This window comes from Ailuropoda melanoleuca, chromosome 4, assembly GCF_002007445.2.
Source record: "Ailuropoda melanoleuca isolate Jingjing chromosome 4, ASM200744v2, whole genome shotgun sequence".
NCBI classification, from domain to species: Eukaryota; Metazoa; Chordata; class Mammalia; order Carnivora; family Ursidae; genus Ailuropoda; species Ailuropoda melanoleuca.
In genome coordinates this window covers 45,382,094-45,397,240 of record NC_048221.1, presented here as the reverse complement: position 1 = coordinate 45,397,240, position 15,147 = coordinate 45,382,094, and the positions used below count along the sequence as shown (strand labels likewise).

General features: G+C 41.6%; 1 long non-coding RNA gene across 12 annotated transcripts in view; it reads left to right on the top strand.

Annotated features, from left to right (window-relative positions):
* Positions 1–15,147, top strand: part of LOC105237961 — a 67,393-nt gene that overhangs the window by 16,879 nt on the left and 35,367 nt on the right. For 5 of the 12 annotated variants that reach the window (XR_002142849.2, XR_002142847.2, XR_002142848.2 and 2 more), the window contains exon 1: positions 11,741–12,196. The exons of 1 other annotated variant lie outside the window; for it this stretch is intronic. This is a non-coding gene — a long non-coding RNA (uncharacterized LOC105237961). Of the gene's footprint in view, positions 1–10,093; positions 10,156–11,731; positions 12,197–15,147 lie in introns of those variants that run through there. 6 more of the 12 variants (XR_004624754.1, XR_004624755.1, XR_004624753.1 and 3 more) reach the window with 5 other exon arrangements.

Below are 15,147 nucleotides of genomic sequence, written 5' to 3'. Positions count from 1 at the left end.
AAAAAAAAAAAATCTATTTCAAGTGAAATCCCGTCAACCCCAGGGAACCTCCATATTCTCAGACCAGAAGTGGTTTTGGTTATACGTAATGTATTTTAGAGAGAGAGATGGGTCAATTGGGCATTACATCTACCTCAGAATCCCTCAGGGACGTTACTTAGAGACTTAACCCTAAATCACATTTATTGCAGGCTGGTTTTGTCGCTTTTTGGGGGGGTGGTTGGCAGAGGGAGAGAGAGAGAATCTTAAGAAGAAGCAGGCCACGCCCAGCATGGAGCCCAACGTGGGGCTTGATCTCACAACCTTGAGACCATGACCTGAGCCAAAATCAGGAGTCGGACACTTAACCGACTGAACCAGCCAGGTGCTTCTAGTTTGATCACTTTTAAGATATATTTTTCAGTTGGAAACAACAGTGGGCTTGTTATATGATACTTGTAATTGCAGGATTTTAGTGAAAATATCAGGCCTGTAGGTTTTAAGTAATCACAAGCAAAGTCATGTATAACTGTGGAAAAGGAAGAGGAGCAGAGACATGTCTGTCTGGTTATTTACTCTCTGTGGGGTGTACACAGATCACTTCGGGTGCAATTTAATCTGGAGGATTATATAGCTGAGAATAAGAGATCATACCGATATCCTCCAGACATCAGAATCTCATGAGGCAGTTGTAAGCATGGGGCACAAGGTTACATCTGACACTGGATGACTCACTCAGGTTGTCTTCCTCACTTTCCTTAATCAAATAAGGTCTGTTTGAAAGCCTGAAGTTAGTATTCTTATAAACAGGGAAGTGCTGAAACCAGCTAGCATTCTGCAAATGAAATAAATAGAATGGGAACTTGGAATTTTTTTTCTTGATGATTCTGCTAGGTGGTCACCATAAATGACTCAAACTTAAGTGGGCTCTCTGACTCTTCCTGGGGGAGATGTCAACACTAGCCTTTTACAAGGTTTACTGCATAATTTTCAAAGCATACATTGACTTTAAGAGAGACACGGCTATTTATAAGAATACAATGACTACTTGACAATTTGGGAAGAGTTCCATAGGGTGCTACAAAGAAGAGAAAGCTGTTCCATTATTATCAGACATGGAGGAGAACTTAGTGTTAGCTGGATCCTACATATAAAATGGCAATAAAAAAAAATCAACGTCACTTTTTAGGTTTGTATCAGAATATCTTTCTTCTTCAGAATATTGATCCTGAAATTAAAATGAACATATCAAAAATGCTAGTCTAATCTACCCATCGGAAACATAATACAATGACTTGAAAAAAAAATCTCATTAACTCTACACCAAATAGTTTTGCCTATAAATTACATATAAGTGCATAAAGTCAAAATTAACTTTAAACTTGCTCAGCTCTATTTTTGATGACTGAGAGGGAAAAAAAGTAAGCATTACTGAGAAAATGTCCCAAATTTGTTTTAAAGAAATTTTATTGAATGTGAACACTGAACTGCTCTCTTGTATGAAATGATTGACCAATGTGTGGATTTTTTCCAAAGATAAGGAAATAGACGAATCAAAATTAGCATTAAGGGTCTGGATGATTTAAATACTATATGTGTAATTAAATAGTTCTTCATGCTCTACAAGTAGCACTTTGTTGGGCCTGCCTGCACAGGAGTGAAACAGTCTGCAGGTGTTACCCTGGGACAACTACACAGTAACTGTGACATTGTTAAGAAGCGAATTGATAGTTACTACTGACGAGTGAGGAAAATACTGGAATAAGAGGGAAGAGAGGAGCTGTCAAGTTGCTAGTATGAGGCAAAGAATGAATGAAACAGTGGGTAATGGTGATTATTTTGTACTAAAGCAATGAAGGCCAGGATTACAGTTATATTTCTTTTTATGAGCTTCAGTGCCTACTATGGCTTTCACTGTTCGCTGATTTTGTTGCCTGAGCAGAATGAATCTCCCTGTTTGATTCCTTGTTAGTGGTTCTTCATTTAAACTGCTTGTGACAAATGAAAAATCGAAAGGGTTTTTTTCTTTTTTAAGGAAAATAAGACTAGTATTAGGTCAAATTACTTTCTGATTAGTGTGTGCAATAGGAAACAACTATATTAATTTAAAACGCCCTCTCCTGATATTTTAGACATTTTAGGGCTTGTGGTTTTTTAATTTTTTTTCAAGATTTTATTTATTTATTTGACACAGAGAGAGAGCACAAGCAGAGAGAGTGGCAGGCAGAGGGCGAAGCAGGCTCCCATTGAGCAGGGAGCCTGATGGTGGGACTCAATCCTGGACCCTGGGATCATGACCTGAGCTGAAGGGAGATGCTTAACCCACTGAACCACCAGGCACCTCAGGCTTGTGGTTTTTTAACTAATGGATTTATTAAGCACATTCTATGCCTAAGGGGATAAGACTTGGTCCCATTCTATAAGCAAATGATTTTTGTTTGAGGGGCAAAGTTGATGCTTTCTTCCATGTAATAGTTAAATCTACATTCAGTGTTTCAGATGATTCCAGTCACAGCATTTCAGGAGGAGAAAGGCTACACGAATTATTTCAGGAAGGTTTTCCTGAGAGAGATTAACGTCAGTTCTTTTCTCTACTTCCACACATTGCCTGTAATTGGCGAGGAGTCCGAGAACTGGATTGTTCGTGCTTAGAGAATAAAGGGCAGGACTGATGGGATTCAAGAACTTTGTATATAAACTTGGGAAAATTGTTTAACTTGTCACGGGGGGCATTTTGAGGGTGTCAGGTGTGGGAGAAACACCCCACCTGGACCATTTTTTTCCCCCTGGAATTTTCCCTTTCCCGAGCTGGTAGCTGCGGGTGCTGTAGAGGGAGTAGAGGCAGTCCAGAGGATGGATGGGATTAGGTTTGAACGCAAAAGTCGTGGTTTCAGGAGGTTCACCGCAATTTCTGAACCTGGGGAAAGATAACTTGTCTTGGGAAACATGAAAATGCAGTTCCTCTCGGTATGCGGGAAGCTGGCATTGGAAGGATTTGAGTAAAGCTCACGGAAAGACAAAAACCACACCTTCGTTTTTGATAGGAATGGAGATAGGAGCAGATCCATTTGACGTCATGGTGGAGATGCTTTTGTCTCTGAATTCATTCTCAGCAGACTTCCTGGAAGTCTTTCCAGCTGACTGGGATCTTCTGGTTTTCTGCCTTAGACTTCTTCCTGCCATCCATGAACTAAAACACAATAGCAGACACTCCTCATCTGTTCATCTCTAGCAAGAAACTCCTCCTTGAAAGAGAACCCCTCGGGTTCAGAGTTCTGTCTCCTGCTTTCTATTCGCATTTCTGTCCCAGCAGGTCCCTCTGAAGTCCAAGGTACAACTCTTGAATTCTAGGAATTCTCTGATTTTTGCTCAGGTTCCAGAATGAACATTTGCCTAAATCAATCCTCAGGTCATTCTTTACAAACAAATACGTTCCAAACCATCCTATGCAAACTACTCTAATACTACTGGAATCTTTCTTCTAGGTCTGGATTTTCCAGAAATGAATGTTTCTTCAGGAACGCTAGCAAGTCTAGGGGCTCAAGATGTCTGCCAGATCTTACCTCGGTTGAGCGTTTTGTTTGCTGAGTGAGCTATTCTTTGATTCTTTTTATCTATTTACAGCTGAAAAGCTGTGATGATTTGCTATGGTCAATGTGTCATTTGACAAATACGAGCGTTCTAACTATGTGCATGGCACTAAAATCCTTTATTCTTGCCCTGAGTAAAGCACTATAATGACCTTCCTTCTTTTCTGGAATGAGGGCTGCTGCTTGTCTAACATGCTTCTATGTTTGACTTACCATCACGCTATTTCTTCTTTTCGCTTCGAGTTTTCTGTAGTTTTTGGAGTTTCCATACCAGTTATATATATAATTTAAAAACCATCTGAATAGAAATGTGCCCCCCAAACTGACAACAATGGAAACTTTAAAAAACAATATATGGAGATACAAACACACACACACATACATACATGCAATGTAAATTTTAAATAAAGGTTCACAGTGAGGAAGTTTTAATAATGGTGATATTTGATGTTGGCCTCTCATTTTACGATTTCATAGTTGTTTTCATATGTCTTATATTGGAGGTGGAATAGCTTAGTAGTTAGAAGTCAGTTAGAAGTCAGCTCACATCTTGCCTCTGCCACACACCAGGGCCTGGGCAAGGCATTGCATTTGCTAAGCCTCGGTGTGATCTCTGTACCTGTCTCATAAAGTTATTGCGAGGATTTGGTGGAACAACACATATAATGTGCTAAGAAGGTAGAGATCGTAGGAAACGTTCAGTTCATGGTACTTATTGTCTGACCTTTGTGTTTCCTGCACAACACTCTTAAAAAAATAAACTAGGCCCTGTGGGATTACCTTCATTTTACCAAGCAGAAAACGAGTACTCAGAGAAATTAGGTGAAATGGCAAGCAATTCTTCAGTTTTTATTTTTTAAATTTTTATAAGATTTTATTTATTTACGAGAGAACATGAGTGTGCACGTGACAGAGAGAGAGAGGAAGAGGGAGAGAGAGAGCAGGAGCAGGGGCAGAGGGAGAGGGAGAAGCAGACCCCTTGCTGAGCAGAGAGCCCGATACGGGGCTCCATTCCAGGACCCTGGGATCATGGTCTGAGTCAAGGCAGACGCTTAACCGACTGAGCCACCCAGGCGTCCCAATTCTTCCGTTTTTAAACTGAGTTTCAATTGCAGTATTAATGCCAGGACTAGAAAGGGCCATCAAATGAGTTTATTGGGACCTTTCTCCAGGGTGGAGTAAACACACAGGAAACCTGAAACACCTGTTGAACCACTCTTGTGGGTTGAAGAGAAACCCTAAAAATCTGATACTGTCAGATATTCTTTATGGTCAGGGAACTAATGGCCTAAAGTTCGAGTTGAGCTGAACATTCTAACAAGGCAGGTTCAAATCATTCTTCACTTCTTTTCGGGGGGGGGGGATGATGCAAATAAATTATATTAATTAATTTCAGTAACTTCCTCATCTCTAAATGAAAATAACTTGTGTGAGAATTTCTATGAGTGTGTAGCTACTTTAAAAAACTCAGCTTTCTTGGTTAATGTGGCTTTGCAAAAGGGGCACACACAGAGACAGGGAACTGCAGGGTGCTGGCTGGCCCTTGCCTTATTTGGCTGGATGTATTGATCCAACAACTTTATATGAGACAGGGCTCCTCTTTTTAAGCTACTTGAAAAGCAATGCATCTCATCAGCTTGTGGCAAAGATGCACTCTGTGGTTCCATCACAGCAATTTTATTTTTTTTTATTTTTTAAAGATTTGATTTATTTATTTGACAGACAGCACAAGCAGGGGGAGAGACAGGCAGAGGGAGAAGGAGAAGCAGGCTCCTCGCTGAGCAAGGAGCCTGAAGCGGGGCTCGATCCCAGGACTCTGGGATCATGACCTGAGCCAAAGGCAGAGGCTCAACTGACTGAGCCACTCAGGTACCCCCAATTTTATTATTATTATTATTATTTTTTACTAGATTAATGTTACTTCTGCACAGCACACTTTTGCCATTCTTTGGCACGTAACCCAGTTTCTTTTTTTATAACAAATACTTTTTAAGATAAATTCATTGCTTTTAAAATGAACTGAAATATTAAAATGTTTCAGCTAGGAACAAACTCACCCCTCATTCCACTGTGCTTCTTGCAAAAATAATCTTGGACTGCTCAGCTTTAAAAGACATAAAGCATGTAGTGAGCCCCGATAAACAAATAAAGGGTGAAAACTCTCATTATTAGATTTTTTTTTTTGTTCAGTGATGGATCCTGTTAGTTACACATTTAATTTAGAGGCACGAAATGTTAGAAGTCAGTTGACCAACAACTCTCTGAAATCATTTGTTGAGAAGATGATTTTTTTGAGTTATATATTTTTTAATTCAATTAATTAACATAGTGTATTATTAGTTTCAGAGGTAGAGGTCAGTGATTCATCAGTCTTATATAATACCCTGTGCTCTTTACACCATGTCGCCTTCCTAATATCCATCAGCCAGTTACCTCCTCCTCCAGCCCCCCTCCCCTCCAGCAACCCTCAGTTTGTTTCCTATGATTAAGGATCTCTTATGGTTTCTCTCTCTCTCTGATTTTGGAGAAGATGATTTAAATTGCAAACATTGGGGCGCCTGGGTGGTGCAGCTGGTTCAGCATCTGACTCTTGGTTTCGGCACAGGCCCTGATCTCAGGGTCATGAGATTGAGCCCCACATCAGGCTATGCACTCAGCTCAGAGTCTACTTGGGATTCTCTCTCCCTTTCCCTCCTCCCCTCCCACTTGTGCCCTCTCTCTCAAATAAATAAATTTAAAAAAAATTTTTTTAAATAAAATGCAAACATTGGATATATACCAAAGCTTTTGGTAATGTAGTTCTTTGGTAAACTGAAAGTGGAATCTCCAAAGGTAGTCTGTAAAGCCAGTGTTAAAAGATTCATAAAATCATATGTTCAGGTTCTGATGAAAACATAATTTAGGAAAAGAAGCTGAAAAAACTAGGTTTAGAGATCAGACCACAGACAAGTATTTAACATTGGTACAATAATCTGCAAAGAATATATGTATATTTTTACTGGATTTTTATTTTTACTTGTAACAGTTTGAAAACAACTACACAATGACATAGAAGTGTAGCAGCTCTTCTCTGATTGGTACGTGTCCTGGGGCACGTTTTTGCAATAACAGAAACGTTAGTTTTGTTGTTCACAGACAAACTTCAATTTGGCTAAGTGTTAGGCACTATATGATTCCTACCAGAATTACAGCAAGATACCACACACTTCACTTCCTGTCCTGAGCATTTGAGTGTTACTAGGCAACCGTTAAAAAGGCACTGCAGCATACCTTTGGTGTGGCACTGCCAGATTTAAAAACAAAAACAAAATACCAGGTGATCTGGGTTGAGAAGCTAGAAATCCCTCCGGAATAAAAGATACTGAATGTGCATGTAGAAACGTAAGTTATTAGCATTCATCCATACAGAGCCTGTTACAGAGCATACACAACTAATTTCTTTTAAATATGTGGTTGCCAGAGCCAGATTCAATTCATAATGTCCCAACCTTCCTATGAAAACCCTACTTGTTTCAACTATAAGCAGTGAATCTTTTTTTTAAAGAAGGGGCAGGTTTACAAAACAGCAATAACAGTAGATGATACACATTCCCCTCTCCCCAGCTGTAATCCAAATCCCTGGCAAAAAGGAGACAAACTGTGGCTCCCAAACCAAGTCACCTACCTATAAGGAAAATGAATTAACTTTCATAAGTATTGCAATTAGCAACAAAATTTTTTCAAAAAATCAAAGCTCCTGGAATTAGTTTTTCTCGCTTTCTTTCTTTCTTTCTTCTTTCTTTTTTTCTTTTTTTTTTAAGATTTTATTTATTTATTTGAGAGAGAAAGGGGGAGGGCACGAGCAGTGGGGAGGAACAGAGAGGGAGAAGCAGACTCCCTGCTGAGCAGGGAGCCTGAGACACGACACCTCGACACCTCGATCCCAGGCACCTGGGATCACAACCTGAGCTGAAGGCAGATGCTTAACCCACTGAGCCACCCAGGAGCCCCTGGAATTAGTTTTTCTATCTAGATTTTATTCCTAGCATGAAATTCACATTGCCACCTTTGGAAGCTGGGTGAGGCGAGATAGTGTTTTCCAAATATGGTAGCACTAACCCAGCCCTTCCCATATGCTCTTCTAAAAGTGTGATGTTGGCACTCCTCTATCAAAAGGTGGCCTATTTCCTAGAATATGGGTAGGACAGTGGCAGGGCAGAAAGGACGTGATCTGACTTCCAAATCCAAGTCATGCAGAGTGATACAGCTCCTGCTGCGATCCCTTCCTTGGGACTGTGTCTTAGGATCTCTGAACTGATATGTAAAAGCACCAGCTAGCTAGAAGCCACTGAGCTGGGGAGACCACGTGGGAAGCTCCATGGAGTTAGTAATCTCAGTGAAGCCCAGCTGTTCTAGCCTCCAGCTATTCAAGTTTTCTTCCCACCACCAATCTCTAGATGGGAGAGAACTGGCCTTCCAGCCAGCCCTACCTGATGCTGATTTGGGCAGAGACTGGCTGTCCTCATGGAGCTATGCCCAAATTGCCAAGTAGTGAGCAAAAGAAGTAGTATCTTAAGCCACTAAGATTTCTGGCGGTCTGTAATGCATCATGAGATAACCGGAACATTAAAATTGAAGAAAATTTTGTGATAGTTAAGTCTAAGTTAATACAACTGGAGCAGGGTTGGTTGATTAGCAAATTAGTAAACTAATTTATAGCCTTGGTGTCTGAGTTAATTTAAGATGGAAAACCACCTTGTCTTGATAAGATACATGGACATGCTGGTTGATCAGTTTCCTTACTAAGACTTCTGAGACCTAACTATGGTCTAATGTCCTGATTTCTTAATTATGATAATCAAGTGAACAGAATAAGGCAAAGGATGTAGGGGCCTTTCCGTTGTCTATTTCTCATGATTCTCTGGGTCAGGAACTAGGGTAGAGTTCAGTTGAGTAGGTCTTCTGCTCCTTGTGACATACTTGTGGCTGGGCTGGAAGGTCCAAGGAGGCTTCCCTCGTGTGGGCTGCCCTTCCACACATCCTCTCCATCCATGTGCTACGGCTCATCACTCAGTAGTCAAGCCCAGCTTCTTTAAAGCGTGGAGGCTGGCTTCCTAGAGCAGGAAGCAGAAGCTGCCGGGCCTTTTAGGGCCTGAACTGGGAAGTCTCAGAATGTTAGTTCCCCTGCATCCTATTGGTTAAATGAAGTCACAAACCAAGTCAAGGGGTGGAAAGAGATTCTACTTGCTGATGGATGTCGTGTCATGCACATCCACGGGTGAGGTGGGAGGAAATTGATGGCTATTTTGGGGACAAATGGGAAGAGTAATTGTCTCTAAAGAGAATGATTCTAATTCTAGCTCTGCTAGTCTAACTAGCTATGTGATGTTGGCCAAGTCACCTATTAATACACTTAACCAGTTTGCACACATGCCAGGTGAGAAGAATGAGCCATGAACTCCAAAAGTCCTGTCTGGTTCCAAAAGTTTTCTTCTTTTTTTTAATTTTATTTATTTATTTATTTTTTAAAGATTTTATTTATTTATTTGACAGAGATAGAGACAGCCAGAGAGAGAGGGAACACAAGCAGGGGGAGTGGGGAGAGGAAGAAGCAGGCTCATAGCGGAAGAGCCTGATGTGGGGCTCAATCCCATAACGCCGGGATCACACCCTGAACCGAAGGCAGACGCTTAACCGCTGTGCCACCCAGGCGCCCCAAAAAGTTTGCTTCTCATCAGGGCAGAGCCTACATTAAGCCTGGAAGGTGGGGGAACACAGCTAATGAATTCTCCAATTGTTCTCTCCTGGGCTATTGTTAGCCTGTGTTTAACCTCAGCTGTGGACTGGGTAACTAGTGACATCTCCCTAATCAATCATCATATGAACTACGCTTTTGAGAGATCACATGTTCCTGTTACAACCTACCCTCCCCTTCCTCCTCCTCCTCTTTGTCAACCTCATGGGATGTGAAATCAGCTTCACAGCTGTTATTATCTTCTATAGGGAGCGGGAGGTACCAGGGCTTCAAAGGGAGTTGGGGTAGGGATCCCAGAGCTAGGAATTGAAGAAATAATCTAGCGAACTCTATGAACTTTGTGTTGAACAGTGTGAACCTGTTGCAAGATGAGACCCCCTGAAGCAAACTGAAACAGATTTTTGTGTGTGTTTTTAGAAGTCTTCAACCAGGGGGCTTTATAATTTTGAAATATGCACTTTCTTCAGCAAGTAGTCTAAAAAACTTCATTTTAGGAGGAATACAGGTTGTCACAAGGTCATCCCGCTGACCTAGATCTGTGATCGTTGCTTGGTGAGGGGCAGTACATGTAAGATCCATGGTAGGTGTACAAGGAGCTCCTTAAGGAGCTTAGCATTCAGTAAGTTACCTGGTGCCTTCCAATCTGTGGGCCCAAGTTAGACATAGCGTTTGAGGCTTTACAGGCTGTATCGCCCCAGGAACTTCAGCAACAGCATCCAGATTCAGGCAGAGACCAGTGTGCTTCACCCAGATACTTCTTCACCATAGTCTTTGATTTTCAACTTGGCAGGTAGGGTGGAGACACTGGAGCAATGTGCACTGAGATCTACTGGATCCCACATGATCTTTCCGGTACGAAACTATCAAACCCTCCTTATGTCCTCCCAACTTTATTGCCAGAGCTCGCGGGACTCTTCAAATGAAGAAATGGTAATGTTTTTTGGTCATCATAAACAGTGTACAAATCTTCATGTCCGGGAATATCATTACTATGAGAGCATAGAACAATCTGCTAGATCTGCCACCCAGTGTTTTGTTTTTCTGTCTTCATTCTTTCTCTAAGCTCTAGTTATCTCCCCTCACCAGGATTTTCTTATCCTCCTTTCCTTAACACACGACACTGCCTCCCCACACACCCTATTTCCAGCGCTTCCATTCCGCCAAAATTTCAACTCAGGCTGTACAAATCCAATGCAGGAAAGATATTCTTCCAAACATTATGAAGAAAGATGCGATTAAAAGCATTCGGCGAACAATGACTTCTAAAATCTTAGGAGAGGGTGCCAAAGAGGAACCAGAACATTAAGATCTCAAATTAGTAAAGGTTTTTACAATTTGTTCAGTTTTCATTGTTCCTTAATTCTTCTCCCGTTCTTACAACTGTCTCACAAAAATCTTCAGTGAAACTACCCACCTTACGAGATGAGAGAATGAGAAACAGGAGTAGCAGCAATTTTGTATTGACAAGAAAATGAAGTTTGGAGGTAGAGCAGCAGATCTGGAGCTGGAGCTATTTCCCCACGGTATTTGCACCCAGGTAACAGCCTAAAAAATCTGTCCATGGGAACGCAAAATCAAGCACAGTTATATGCTGCCAAATATGACAAATGGGGGACATATGTTTGGCTAAGTCCTGTATCAGCAATTTCCCATGTTACCATAGGCCATCATGACAGCTTCTAAGCAGTGTTAAAAAACAACAAAAATACTTCGTGTTCCTAAGAGGCATGTCGCTTAATTGAGGGACCCATGGCAGAAGAATATACGCAACTGACATAGGTATGTATGTCGGGTTTCGAACACAACAATGTGGTCTAGATACAGTCCTATCTTTTCTTCGTAAAACCGTCCACACGAGAAAGCTGCATGAGTATACCTGTAATTGGATTAAGTCAACAGACCTGGCCCCTGGCAATGCTCAAGAGAGGATCATTACTGCTCCATGTGCGGCTACTACACAGTAATTGCTGTTGTTCCTGACGCGATGGAGTTTTGCGGGGTGGGGGGGGGGGGTTCCAGTGATTTAACCATAAAATGGGAAAACCTGGAGCAGTTCTTTCTGACTTCCCCCGAAAGGGCAGTGGGTGCAGCCCGCTATACCCATTTCCTTCCTTTTCCTGGGAAACAGTCCTTTTCCCCATCCAGGCCTTCCCTGACACCCCCGTCTCTCCCTTCTCCCACTAGAGCTTGAGGCCTCAGCTGCCTCAACCGCGTTTCGTCGACACTCCCCCCACCCTCCCGACCTTGCACACGCGCTTACACAGCACGCGGCAAAGCAGGCACAACCTGCGCAGCGGGAAAGTGCACGAGCCATCCCGGGGCCCCGCTCTCCTTCGAGGGGGCGGAACACTGAGGGGGCGTGGCAAACGCGAGGCCCTGTTTTGCCATTGGTGGCGGCGGGGCCACGTGGGGGCCCACGGGCCCTCGGCCGGGGGCGCGCAGGCGCTCAGCAGTGTTGGGGCGAGGGCGGAGGTGGTAAAGGGTTGAAGACGGAGGAGGGAGTGCCTGGGAACAGGCGACACTTGCCTGGCGCGGTGCCTTGCAGCTGGCGGCGGGTGGGGCCGCCGGGCCGGCCGCCGCTTTCTTCTGTCGATGGAGGCTGCTGACGGGAAAAGGAGCCGGGAGGGGAGCTCCCCGGCCCAGGCCCTTTCCCCTGAAAGTCTGCGAGAGCCTAGGGCCGGGTAAGCCAGGTAGAGGCTCTGGGCCGTGTTACAAACGGACGTTGCGAATCGCAAAGATCAGTCTTCTAGCCTTCTCCGTGCCTATTACGGGCTCTTGTGACCAATGGCGAGTCACTTACCCGGGCCTCAGTTTCCCCACTCTTCTAGAAGGCTGGCGACCTGAGAGTGGCCAAGAAGAAAAGAAAGTTCACGTCACAAACACTACCTGCCTAGTGAGTATTTAGAGAACCTAAGTCATGCCCTTGCCCTCAGGTAAACAGGTGCCTACTTCAGGCACTGAGCAAGGTGAAAGTTCCATGGTGGTTTATGCCAGGGCTCTGGAGTGGGCCCTCATGGTGGACTGGCCGCACTGCCTGTGTGAGCTTGGGACTCAGTTTTCTTATCAGGGATAGAATGTGCTTCAAAGGTAATGAAAAGATAGCGTAGAGTGGTAAGCGTCGTCCTTGGCACATAGTGTTCTCCTAACACCAGTGACAAGCTTCAGGCAGTGCAAAGGGCTTCTCTGTACAGCTGCTCAGTTCAAAGCATCTGGAATGTCTGGGGGGAATGCAAGCACAGTGTAGGAGCTGGGGGTGCACGCCCGCAGAAGAGATGTTGATTTTTATTCTCTAGGCTAACCAGAGGGAGGGAATGCGATTATTGATTAAACACATTCCTATTTGTCCCTGCCTTAGAAAAAGGCTTCTGCGTCTTACTTTCTGAATCTCTAGCTGGTCGTGTTTTAGAACAGGTAAAGGAGAGATTTAATTGATTTTTCTGAATTCACTCTTACATTTAGACCTGTTCTGATGACCAAGAAGGAAAATGATTGATTTATATTTGGGGCAGTTAATAGTGTATTGTAACAATTTGGGGTGAAACTGTCAGTACTTAACAGGAAAGCTGGCAAAAACGTATTCTTCAACTGTTACTGTGGCTCCATGTTGAAAGCTAGAAAAATATTCGTGGGCTGTGTTGTATTACCTCTTTCTTTTGGTCTCCATAATACCCCTGCCTCCATTGTTCCTGGGTGGTCCTTAACAACTGTAATTTATTACTTTTTTATAGATGTTCATTTTGACCTTAATCTCACCTTTTCTTACCAGTAACCACTTTAAGATCCTGTTGCTACAAGAGTTCAGGGAAAATCCATTTGCAATATTATTTAGAGAAGGATGACCACACCCTGGCTTTAGCAGAGTGTTGAGTAAATCAAGCTACTGTTCTTTCTGGAAAAAACCTGCAGCTGAAACTGGGATCAGGGATAAAGAAACCCAGCTGGATTTTGCCCGAGTGCCAGTGATAGTTTCTGTTTATGGTCTGTTTATCATACAACATGCTTTGCCAGAGTATGACTAGTTTTTTGTAAGCCTACCATGACTACACATAGTATGTGATGCCTTGTGTCTAAAATATGTATAAACAGCTGATTGATCTTGACCTTTTAAGTGAATGGGAGATATTTGCTAAAGTTGGTAGCTTATCCTCACATAAGTCTTTGATGGAAAAAGTACCCATTTGATTGATGCTATCTAATTGAAAGCATATGAGAGATTCCAGGAACTTTTTCATTTATTTTCAGTTTTTCATTTTAGTGTCATAAACACTTGTAGAGTTTACATGCAGATGTTTCAGTTTCCTGAAAATGACTTTAAAGAATCAGTTGTCTTTGGTCTCACTCACTGTTTCAGTTCAGCATATGTTATTTAACACAGTGTAGTAGTGAGTAACTGCAACAGTTATAATAAACATTTGTTAAGCATGTACTATATATTGACAGTTTATGTATATCATTTATATCCATTATTTCACTTCACCATTTTAAACACTGGGGAATAAAACAGTGTTTGTTATATGTTCCTCCACCTCAGGAAGTTTATTACCTGTTTTTTTCTCTCTCGTTTTTTTCTTTAAGAGAAAAGAATCTTCCTGAAAAGTTACGCCTTTAAGTTGTGATAGAAATCCTGGATATTTATATTATTTCTTTGAGAGTACTCGTTTTCTTTAACATTTTTATTTTTTCTTTGTTTCAAATGAAATAAGTCAATCTTGCAATATTAGTGTGGGTCTTAAAACTGATTATTTTCTTACTTTAATAAAGGGATCAAGAATTTTAATTGAACACAAATATTTAAGAATTTGCTCTAAAATTGATATTGGATGATGAGGGTTTTTTTTTTTTTTTAAAAGATTTTATTTATTAGAGTGCGCACACACACTCACACTCACATACAGGAAGAGGCAGGTTCCCTGCTGAGCAGGGAGCCCATTGCAGGGCTCAACCCCAGGACCCCAAGATCATGATCTGAGCCGAAGGCAAGTGCCTAACCAACTGAGCCAGCCAGGCACCCCTGGATGATAAGAGTTTTAAAACAAGGGTTTTTGACTTCAGAAAAGGAAAGGTAAATTTGTGTTTATTCTGTTTCATTAAAATAAAAACAATAAATTTGAAAATGTAGGAAATTAGTAGATAGCACTGATGGGTAAAAGTAAGCCATTAGACTTTGGGCACCATGGATTAGTTTATGTATACTTGTATACTTGTATACATGTATACTTTTATATACTGATATATATGTGTATGTGCCATTGTTTGATTTATAAAATGCTTTTACCTTATCTCCTTTCATACACTTCTCCTATCTCACTTTGATATAGGTGTTGCCTAATTCATGTGAGAAATGAAAAAAAAAGATGATAAAGGGAATTGCTTGACATTTTTTGAATCCAAGTTAATATAAAGACATAGATACATTAAAAGTAAAAGGATATAGAAAACACATACTATCCAAAACACTAATGAAAAGAAAGATGAGGTGGCTATACTAATACCAGACAAAGTAGATGTCAGAACAAGAAATATTACTAGGAAAGATGAAGAGCATTGCATAATGAGTAAGGGGTCAGTTCACCAAGAATACATAATAGTCATAAATGTGAAAACACTGAACACAAAAACTGAAAGGACCAAAAGGTGAAATAGACAAATATACAATTTCATTTGGAGATGTCAGTAGTCCTCCTTCAGTAATCCATAGAGCTAGTAGATAGAATATGAATAGGGATGTAGAAAACCTAAACAGCCCTACCAACCAACTTGATTAAATTGACTTCGAGAGGATACTACAACAACAGCAGAATACACATTCTTTTCAAGTATATATGAAAAATTCATAAAGTTAGA